This window comes from Lissotriton vulgaris, chromosome 1_2 (assembly GCF_964263255.1).
Source record: "Lissotriton vulgaris chromosome 1_2, aLisVul1.2, whole genome shotgun sequence".
Taxonomy (NCBI): Eukaryota; Metazoa; Chordata; class Amphibia; order Caudata; family Salamandridae; genus Lissotriton; species Lissotriton vulgaris.
Genome location: NC_141686.1, coordinates 248,523,499 through 248,533,714, shown reverse-complemented (window position 1 = coordinate 248,533,714; position 10,216 = coordinate 248,523,499).

The window sequence follows — 10,216 nt, the reverse complement described above, 5'->3', positions numbered from 1 at the left end:
CAGCAACCACCTGAAGTGCATCCTGCTCAACACCCGCTCCATCCACAGGCAGGCCGTGGAACTCTGGGACCTACTCAACACAACAGCACCGGACGTCGCCTTCCTCACCGAAACCTGGATAAACGCCTCCTCAGCGCCCGACATCGCCATAGCCATCCCGGACAGATACAAGATCACCCGGAAGGACCGCGTCAACCAGACGGGAGGAGGCATCGCCATCGTACACAAGAACACCATCTGCATCTCAACTAACTCCGACGAAACCTTCACCTCCGCCGAACACCTGCACTTCCAGATGCACACTGACCCCAAGACCACCCTCCGCGGGACCCTCATCTACAGACCACCGGGACCACGCACAAAATTCAGCGAAGACATCGCAGACTTCATCAGCCCGCACGCCCTTCCCTCCGCCAACTACATCCTCCTAGGAGACCTCAACTTTCACCTGGAGAACAACAACGACAGAAACACCACCGCGCTGCTGGACAACCTCGCCAACCTCGGACTCAAGCAACTAGTGAACACCCCCACCCATTACGCCGGCCACACGCTTGACCCAGTCTTCTCATCCAGCAAGCACATCTCCTTCAGCCACGCCACCGGACTCCACTGGACCGACCACAGCTGCGTCCACTTCAGCTTCAAAAAAACTACGACCCACCACCACCCGCAACAGGCCCCTCGCCGATGTTGGAGCAAGATCACCGCTGAGCAGCTCACCGCCTCCCTCAGCCAGAACACTCCCACCAGCACAACGGACCCCAAGGAAGCAGCCAGCAACCTCACCAAGTGGCTGACCGCCTGTGCCGATGACCTCGCACCACTAAAGAACCCTCCCAGCAGACACGGCAGCAAGAAAACCCCCTGGTTCACCGACAAACTCAAGGAATCAAAGTAGAACTGCCGCACCCTCAAGAAAGCCTGGCGGCTCTACCACACTGCAGACAACAGGACCGCCCTCAAGCACGCCATCCGCAAACACCATCAGCTGATCCGCGACACCAAGAAGACGGCACTCAAAGAACGCCTGGACAACAACACCCACGACAGCAAGGAACTCTTCAGCATCGTCAAAGAGTTCTCCAACCCCAGCACCGGAAACAACGACCAAAGGAAGATCAAGTTACACCAAGCACCCTCTTTGAAGTTCAGAGTCAAGGAACAACCATTCTTTTTTTGTTTCCAAATGCAAAATTAATATTATGGTTCTTTTTCACCAATTTCAACAGTCAGTTCATGAGTAATAGGGAAGCTTCAAAGCATGGATCCAAAACCATATGTAGTTCTTTCAAGATCTTTATTTCAAACACATTAAAAAGTTTTTTCCAGCTTGGCTCGGCCCTCATCCTCCTGGACCTCTCTGCGGCATTCGACACCGTCTGCCACCGAACTCTAGTGAAGCGCCTCAGCAACATCGGAATTCGAGAAAAAGCGCTGGAATGGATCATCTCGTTCCTCACCGGAAGAACCCAGAGAGTCCACCTCCCTCCGTTCAGATCCGAGGCCACCGAAGTCATCTGCGGCGTACCACAAGGATCCTCATTCAGCCCAACCCTCTTCAACGTCTACATGAGCCGCCTCGCAGCCATCGCATGTTAGCACAACCTCAACAACATCTCCTACGCCGTCGAGCACCCAGCTCATCCTCTCCCTCACCAGCGACCCCACCCCCGCCAGAACCAACCTACACGAAGGGATGAAAAACGTCGCCGACTGGATGAGGAACAGCCGCCTTAAACTGAACTCGGACAAGACGGAAGTCCTCATCCTGGGATCATCACCCTCCGCCTGGGATGACTCCTGGTGGCCCCCGGCCCTGAGCACCGCTCCCAAACCGACGGACCATGCACGCAACCTAGGCTTCCTCCTGGACTCCTCCCTGTCAATGACCAGACAAGTCAACGCCGTCTCATCCTCGTGCTACAACACCCTGCGCATGCTCCGCAAGATCTTCAGATGGATCCCCACGGAAACCAGGAAGACCGTTACCCAGGCACTCGTCACCAGCCGACTGGACTACGGGAACACCCTCTACGCCAGAACCACAGCGAAACTTCAAAAAAGACTCCAACGCATCCAAAACGCCTCTGCCCGACTCATCCTCGACATCCCCCGACACAGCCACATCACCGGACACCTGAGAGACCTGCACTGGTTCCCCGTCAGCAAAAGAATCGCGTTCAGACTCCTCACCCACGCACACAAGGCTCTCCACGATCTGGGCCCCAAGTACCTCAACGACCGCATGACCTTCTACACGCCCACCCGCCAGCTACGATCGACCGGCCATGTACTCGCCACCGTACCATGCATCCGCAGAGCCAACGCCGGAGGAAGATCCTTCTCCTACCTGGCAGCCTGGACGTGGAACTCCCTCCCCACCCACCTTCGGCGAACCCAAGACCATCTCGCCTTCAGGAAGCAGCTGTTCGAGCAGTAACTTTCCCCTCCCCCAGCGCCTTGAGACCCTCCCGGGTGAGTAGTGCGCTATACAAATGACGGGATTGATTGATTGATTGATTACACCTGAGTGCGATGGGTATGCCCAGACTTGGGTCCCGTGCTCACCATGCCACTGACGAGGGGTGATACCCTGGAATCCTGGGATGCTTGTTTTTGGTCCAGGGATGGCCTGGCCTGGCAGTTCATATTAGACTGGACTGTTCCTATGGGGAGTAGGGTCACAACTGATTTGCATATAGTTTGGTCAAAACTGGAATGGAATAGTGACCAAAAAAACAATGGCTTTACGTTCAGCAGTGGGGAACAGTGATTTGTGTATGTATTGTGCTATGGGATCCCAGCCTGAAGAGTGATCAGCCCTGCCAAGTACCGTGCTTCAGGCGTTAGACTAACACATTTTAATGTGGTGGTCCACATCACCGCATTAAAATACATTGTCACACATTTAGAGTTTCTACAGTCCAAGACGGCGTGAGCCTGTATATAACAATACTAGCAGCCCGTCCCGACGTTGTCCGGGTATAAATTGCTGCCGGCCAGTAGTATATTGTTTCATAGGATTTCATTTTGATAGCATTTCTTATCTGTGACAGGCCTGTGAAACTCTCCGATTCACAGTGCACTGCTGATGCACTTAAGCGTGCGCGTTCAGTAGTGTGTGAACTCGAGTTTCCCTACTTTATTTTCCTTGCAATATTATATAGCGCGAACTCGACAACATGGCATGAGCACAATTTACATTACAGAAGAACACATTCATTTGTGGTAGGCACGGGGAGACAAAGCAATTTGCCTGGAATCACAGGATGTTGAGCTGATGCCGAGATTCGAACGTAGCTCCCCATCTTTAAAGTTCGCAATTCTAGAACTTGTGGCGGGAGGTGTGTCTAAAAGTGTATGTCGGTGCTGGTCATCAATGAGAGAGACCTATGCATTTTTCCAATTGGTGGTGAAAAAATATGAGTATGTTGCTGGAGATGTGGGCCGCCGTGCCACCAATGTACTTACGGGGGAGGGTAAACACCCATTATTCCAAAAATTTCTTTCCGCAGACCATCACTCTGCATACTTTCATCACGAAAGTACCATGACTCCGCAATGCCATTATAACGCATGGCATTACATTTTATATGCTTTTACCACGCATACATTTACAACGAAATTCGTTGTAAATGCATGAATGGTAAAAGCATGTTTTTTAAAAATGTTTGGATAAGGCAAGTATGGGTACAGGGGTATATGTTTTAGGATACTGAGGTATATGTTTTGGGGTGTTTGGGTATTTTAATGGTTCAGATATAGTTTTGGGTTATGGGGTACAATGGTATTTTTAGGGTTCAGGGCTAGGTTTGGGTTTTGGGGTATAGGGGTATTTTTAGGGTTCAGGGGTAGGTGTGGGTTTTGGGGTACAGGGGCATTTTAAGGGTTCAGGGCTAGGTTTGGGGTTTGGGGTACAGGGGTATTTTAGAGTTCTGGGCTAGGTTTGGGTTTTGGGGTACAGGGGTATTTTTAGGGTTCAGGGGTAGGTTTGGGTTTTGGGGTACAGGGGTATTTTAAAGGTAATGGGCTAGGTTTGGGTTTTGGGGTACATGGGTATTTTAGGGTTCATGGGTAGGTTTGGGTTTTGGGATACAGGGGTATTTTTAGGGTTCAGGGGTATGTTTGGGTTTTGAGGTACAGGGGTATTTATAGGGTTCAGGGCTAGGTTTTGGTTTTGGGGTACAGGGGTATTTTTAGGGTTTAGGGATAGGTTTGGGTTTTGGGGTACGGGGTATATTTATAGGGTTAAGATGGGTTAGTGTTTAAGGGTGTTGGGGCATTTTATAGAGTAAGGGTGGGTTATGATTATGGGGTGCAGGGGTATTTAAAGTAGGTGTGGGCAGAATTGGCGCAAACTTGGTACAATAAATCCGCAATATTTCGTTCCGTCAGATTTCCAATTATTAAAACAGAAACCTCATATATTCAAGGTAAAATAACAAGTATTTCTACATGCTAAAATGCATATAGTCATTTCACAAAAGTGAAATTAGCTTCCAGCAAGCAGTGAGAAAGGTGATGATTTTGAGATCAAGCCCCTGCAAACCATTATGGGACGAGATTAGCAGTGGGAAGTGAATATTTTAGTATCCAAATAATTCTACAAAGAGCTGCAGTTCACCTCGTTCTCCCCAGTTGTCCCCAAGAGGCAAATGCAATAGCATTTAAAATATTATACATCAAGCTGCAGTTCACCTCATGGTCCCTAGATGTCCCTGATGAGGCAAATGCAATAGCATTTAAAATATTTCACATCAAGCTGCAGTTCACCTCATGTCCCTAGATGTCCCTGATGATGCAAATGCAATAGCATTTAAAATATTATATATCAAGCTGCAGGTCACCTCGCCGTCCCTAGATGTCCCTGATGAGGCAAATGCAATAGCATTTCAAATATTATACATCACGCTGCAGTTCACCTCGTCGTCCCAAGATGTCCCTGATGAGTAAAATTCCAAAACATTGAAACCCTTTCATGAATGCTAAAAATTATGCTAAGCTTATCCCATAATGCTTTGCAGGGACTTTTAGTTGTATTTTTGCCCATAACTGTGCTTGGGGTGGTTTTAAGAGAATGGGACCTCCACTGAATTACTATTTAAAGGGAGCAGGAATGTATAGAACCTGGGAAGAAAAAACAACACTCGTGACGGAAGGCCCCCAGCGATTGTCACGCCCCCAGCACACACCCACAGCACAATGCAGACAAGCCCACAAGGGACTACTTTGCTGGCACGGTTCTTTTACATTTTAAATGTATATGGTGGGCGTCTGCATAGCCTATGTCCTTCTGCTGCAACTGCCCTTTCCAACGCTGTGTTGGGTGTTGTGATTGGTGCTGTGGTTCCCGAGTTTACCTGGCCAAAAGTTGCAAGTTCTCTCTTTATGATAGTAGTATAGATAGCAAGCAATAACTTTTCAGTATTCCCCAACGTCTGTATGTATCAAACAATAAATATCATCACAACTGAGCCTTCCGTGGGCTGTGGGGGGGAGTTTGCGAGCGGCGGCGGGCGTCGCGGGTGCTGGCGCCCCCCCCAGCTCTGTGGCGGCCCCGCCTTATTATCTGGCTGTCCCCGCTACAGCTAAGTGCTTGGAATTTGTGTGCTGCCTTGGGTATTAACTGCGCCCATTCACCAGAGGGCGATCTACACGTGGGTATTAGAGCCTCGATTGGATACACCTCCCGCCTGGTCCCATCAACACCCTACCAGAGGAGCCCACCTACATTTGGCCGCCCCCCAGATACAGTTCCTGAAGCCTTGCCTCGTGGCTGTTTATTTCTCTGCGGTGCCATCTTGGTGCTCTGGGCGCTTTCTCATGACCTAGCACAACAGCCTTCATAATTGACAATTCGCTTCAATATGTGACCTTGTGCCCGGGGTGGCTCCTGTCCAGCTGCGCAAGGTGCCCTCGACCTCACTGCTGATTGCTCCTTTGGACCTGCGTATCTTCACCAGAGATCATGTTGTCTTCTCTGCGCCAGTGGCTGCCTTCCCCACAAGTTGCACTGCACCGGCGAGCCTCCTACACTGCCGTCAGTCCTTTCCTGGTGGATTGGTGACCTTGCCCACTGCCTCGCTGCCACCTGCTCGCCACTTGCCTACCCGCTTGCCCGTCATGGGGAAAAGGGACCCTAGCCAGCGTACACATAGCTTCGATAAGGAATCCCTCCTCACCACAGACGCTCCCCCTGGCTAAACATTGGGCGCGATGGAGGCCACAGATCGCAAAGACACTACCTCCTTGGTCACAGCCATAATGTTGGAAATGAGGGTGAGCTTTAAGTCATTGGATGGCCGTTTTGACAGCCTTGGACAGAAATTGGCGGACATGGGATCCAGGGTACAAGCCCACGACCGTCGGCTGGATTTGGTAGAATCCAGGGTCTCCAACATTGAAGATAATTCATCCAAAGCGCTGAAGCGACTCGATTGTGTTGAAAAGATCCTTAAGGAGGTGGCTGTGAAGAATGAGGACCTCGAGGCGCGTAGTCGCGGAAACAACATACGTATCCTTGGCATTGCGGACACAACATCAGGACAGGACAGATGGATCTTTTCGTAGAAAAACTACTGGTCGAACTGTTTGGCAGGGCGGTGTTTACACAAGGGTTTGTGGTGGAGCGAGCCCATAGATCCCTGAGTCCTAGGTCCCATCCTGGTCTGCCTCCTCGCCCCATCATCGCCCGCCTCATGAACTTCCGAGATCGAGATGCTGCCCTCAAGGCTGCACGTGATAGGGGGAGATACAATGGCAGGGCAGCACCTTGTCATTTTTTCCGGACTTTACCTTTATGGTCCAGGAGGCGCGTCAATAGTATAATGGAGTCACGGCAACGCTTCGAAATTTAGGCCTCAAGAACAGTATGCTTTATCCAGCGCATCTCAAAGTAGGTGGCCATCAGATTCCGCATTTTCGAAACACCTACTGAAGCTCAGGAATTCTGCCAACAATACAAGAAGCAGGGATCCAGCGCGGCTTCTGCTTCTGGTTAGCTTTCTCCAGTTCATGGCGACTCGCAAAACAGTTTAGAGCGCTTTACAGAACTTGGGTCTGGCTGAAGGCCCATTATTGTATATCCTTTTTTCTCTTTCTTTTTTTTTTTTTTTGAAAACCTTTATTTTGTAAAAAGAAAGTACAGTTACAGACCTATAACCACAGAGGCTGGTCAGTTGCACGCAACACCAGTAGCACAATAATACACTGCTCATCAGCCGACAACCCGAGGGCCCGGCAGCGAAAAGTCAAGATATAGTGGAAAGCATGTGGCAACAAGAGGATAAGTGAAAGGTTTTACATTTTATATTTTTTATAAATAAATAACAAAAACTGAACACAAAAAAGAATCGAGGCGGTACAGTGCAATGTAATGACTGTCTCATACGGCAGGGGGAGACAAATGATTAATAAGCAATGCTATGAAAGAGGAGAGATCCTGGAGAGGGGGGGCAAGAGCAAATTGATACATCACATACAACGGGAAGCTAAGAATCTGAAACGCACAGTCAAGGGAAGTGAGGAATATCAGGAGATTCAATGAAGGGGGGAGTGCAGATCTCTCCACGGTACGAATTCCATTGACCCCAGATCCTTCCCAATTTCTTGGGCCTACCACGGGAGACATACACAATTTTTTCTCTAAACATGGACCAGTCCATGTTTTCTTTCCAAGTGGAGACTGATGGTGCCCTCTGAGATCCCCACAATTGAGCTATGTCTCATTTCGCAATCATGTTGCCCAGTGTGACCCATTGAGTCTGAGCAGCAGTGCAGTCATTCGGCTCCCAAATATTCAACAGACAGCGTCTGGCCTCAGGCAATAACTCAACACTTCACCTATCACGCATGCACTAAATTCCAGAAAACCACTACTTCCGGACACTCCCATATAATGTGAAGGAAGGTAGCCAGCATACCACAACCACGCCTACACAGCCCATCCACAGAATAACCCATATGTTTCAAACGTGGACCCGTGACATAGACTCGGTGTAGAATCTTCAGTTGCACCAGTCTGAGACGTGCCGGAATCGGGACTCTTTAGGGGAGGATATCGCAGCCTGCCGGTCTTTATCATCCAACTCCAGCCCATCGCCAGTCCAGGCACCCCGAAGTTTGTACAAGAAGGTCCGAGCGGTCATTAATACGTATTTTATATGAATCTAGCACTCTATCTTCCAGGGGGGAAGACTCCGGGATTGTAGTTCCAGCTGGGAAAACTGATTCGAGTGCGTGTCGGACTTGGAGATATCGGAAATATTCCCTGTCACTCAATTTATACTCCTGCTTGAGTTCATCAAATGTCTTAACTCTGTTCTTGGCCCAGAGGTCACCCACTTTACTGATGCCAATAAGGTCCCATCTATCAAATCCTTCGACGTTCATAGACCACCCAGTTTCTCCGCAGCATATAATGGGGTCGCTCTAGTCAGCCTGTCCTTCCATCCCGTAGCCATGGTTGCACTTCCCCATATTCGCACCGCCACCCCAGTGGGGCCCGTCAGGTTCTTCCTGGCGGCTCTAGAGTAAAGCGCTCTATTATAGTCGCCCCCGGGCAGCTGCCACCTATCCATCTCGAATGCGGGATTCGAAACAGGACCGTACATGGCATGGTTAACAGCACTTAGTTGGGATGCCCAGTAGTAGCGTTTAATATCAGGCAACGCAATACCACTGTCGTACCAGGTCAAAGTCAATCTTGCCAATGCCATGCGCGGTCGCCCGCCCCACACCAGCTTCCTCTGTAGGCCCTCAATTTCACAGAAATAGCTAGCCGGCACCAAATCAAGTGTGTTTTGGATGGCATACAAGAATCGGGGGAGAGACATCATCTTGAACAGGGCCGCTCTTCCCAAGGGGGACAGAGGCAAGCCACACCACGCCGCAACATCCGACCTAAGCCGGGCAAGTGGAGGTAACAAATTCCACTCATAGCGGACTGTGGGGTCCAATGAAATGTAGATCCCCAAGTACTTAAAGCCGACTCTAGAAATGGGTATCGGGCAAACGCGGGGTAGAGAGGGCAAGTCTCCCGTGAGTGGGTAGCTACAAGACTTGGCCCAGTTAATAACTAAACTAGAGTTCTTAGCAAAGGAACTCAAGACGTCGAATAGGACACCCAGTGACTTACGGGGAGAGGTAAGGTACAACAATATGTCGTCGGCGTATAGCGATATACGATCCTCGAAGTCAGGGGACCATCGAATGCCCTTAAGCGAAGGTTCCCAGCGGAGCCATGCGGCCAGGGGTTCAAGGGCAAGCGCGAACAGGAGTGGCGACAATTGGCATCCCTGTCTCGTGCCGCGTCCGAGAACAAAGGGTTCCGAGGCCCTACCGTTGACAACAACCTGAGCCAGTGGTTGCTCATAAAGAAGCCTGATACACCCGATGAACTTAGGGCCAAAACCAAACTTAGCAAGGGCTGCCCACAGATATGGCCACTCCACCGTATCGAAGGCCTTCGAGGCGTCAAGTGAACCCAAGATGGCCGGCTCCTCAAGAGACCCCGCCCTTGCCAAGACGCCATGAAGACGGCGAAGATTGAGCGCGGTGTTGCGATGAGGGATGAAGTCAGATTGGTCCGGGTGGAACAAGTCACTGATCACCGTAATCAGCTGGTTTGCCAGAAGCTTCGCCAGGATTTTGGGTTCGTAATTCAAAAGCAAAATCGGCCGATACGATGAACAGTGTTCACGGGGCTTGCCATCTTTATGGATGACCACAATGGACGCCAGTCTCTGATCCCGGGGAAGAGATCCGAGATCTCGTGATGCCGAGAACATCCGACGAAGATGCGGCACCATTTTGTCAGGGCACAGCTTGTACAGTTCAACTGGTATACCATTCGGACCTGAGGCCTTTCCAGAACGAAGTGAGCGGATAGCGAGCGCTACTTCATCAGTGGAAAATTCCACATCCATAAGCTCCTTGTCTGATTCCGACAGGCTAGGCAGAGCGATATCCCGAAGCAAGAAGTGCGAGTCCTCCTCTGGCGTATCCGAGACCGGCGCATGAACCGTCTGAAAATGCTGGGCAAAGACCTCAACTATCTCAACCGGGTCCACCACTCGCGTACCATGCACTTTTTCAGCAACAGGCACCACCCGATTCAATCTATCCCTTTTGTCCAGCCAAGCAATCAACTTTCCCGCTTTATCACCAACATCATACAAACGCCCCTGCTGCTCACGATTCATTGCCTTGGCCG